Below are 1,430 nucleotides of genomic sequence, written 5' to 3'. Positions count from 1 at the left end.
GCGCTATCATGGGAGTAATCAGCGTGCTGCTGACTACAGTTAAGAGGCTTCTCCATTCCACAAGGCAAAGATGAGCCACCCCAGTTTCTGGACTCTTCTGGATCCCTCCACTTCTTGTTTGTTTCTAGGAACCAGATGTGGTACACTGTTTAAATGTAGGGTGTGGTCATCATCTAACTTCTTTCCTTCTTTTCTTTTTTTTTGTAAAAAATGTTTTTAAAGAGCCAGCGCCATGGCTCACTTGGCTAGTCCTCTGCCTGCGGCGCCAGCATACCCGGTTCTAGTCCCGGTTGGGGTGCCAGATTCTGTCCCGGTTGCTCCTCTTCCAGTCCAGCTCTCTGCTGTGGCCCAGGAGTGCAGTGGAGGATGGCCCAGGTCCTTGGGCCCTGCACCCCATGGGAGACCAGGAGAAGCACCTGGCTCCTGGCTTTGGATCAGCACAGCACACCAGCCATAGCGGCCATTTTTGTGGTGAACCAATGGAAGGAAGACCTTTAAAAAATCTTTTTAAAGTTTTTTATGGCTTAAAATAATTAACCTGATGACTGTAGATATGTAAGGCTGTTTGGTAGTATCTGGAAAAAATCACAGTAATGACAGTTTTCCCATTTAGTTTGTAATCTTCAATCATGATTAGAAGTTACTTATATGAAGCTGCTGTCAAACAAGTAAGACTGCATTTATGCATCCATCATTTTCAGGATTATTGGTAACCTGGGCATAGTTCCCCCATATAACCCTGCCTCCTTGTGTCATGAGGCCCAACTCACTCACATTCACCTCAGTGTCAGTACTTTTGGTAATTACACTCAACGTTGTGTATAATGGGGATGATGGATTCTTTTTTACAGCAAGTACTGTCAGAGAGAAAGCGGCTTTCAGTTCTGGATGTGCCACATGGGCCTTCTTAAAACATAAGCCCATTGGTCTAATGAATCTTTCATATTTAGGTGATTTTCTTGTACAGCCATCTCCAACAAAGCAGACTTTGGTAACCATCCTCTTCCATGCCTACTTTTCTTTTTACTATCCAAATAACTTTTAATACTTCTGTTTTCCGCTGGGTTCAAACTTTAGGCATGGGGATTTCCCATTTTTCCACCTTCTGTTTTGGTTTTTGTCTAATGATATTGGAAAGTACTTTAGCTCAGGACTGTCCCTCTCCGTCCAGCAGATAGGCAGCCACTACGCCCTTGGGAGTCTTTGCATCATTCTTTGGTGTTTCTCTGTTCATGCGTCTTGATCATCTTTTACATCTGTATTTTCTTAGCATGGCGCTACTTATGATACAGCTTAACCTTCTTATCTTTTTTGCTTTCTTTGGACATTCATGAGCCACCTGACTTTCTTTTTTTTTTCTTTTCCTCATGGTAATCTAAACAATACCCATAATGTTTATGGTGTAATTCAATATATTCATTTTGTGGCAT

The 1,430-nt window shown here is 42.5% G+C and overlaps 1 pseudogene; it reads right to left on the bottom strand.

Annotated features, from left to right (window-relative positions):
• Positions 1 to 660: 660 nt before the first annotated feature.
• LOC100347544 (ribosome biogenesis protein NSA2 homolog pseudogene) lies at positions 661 to 1,430 on the bottom strand (annotated as a pseudogene).

This window comes from Oryctolagus cuniculus, chromosome 1 (assembly GCF_051225735.1).
Source record: "Oryctolagus cuniculus isolate XC-2025 breed Fujian yellow rabbit chromosome 1, ASM5122573v1, whole genome shotgun sequence".
NCBI classification, from domain to species: Eukaryota; Metazoa; Chordata; class Mammalia; order Lagomorpha; family Leporidae; genus Oryctolagus; species Oryctolagus cuniculus.
This window is presented reverse-complemented; position numbering and strand designations above follow the sequence as displayed.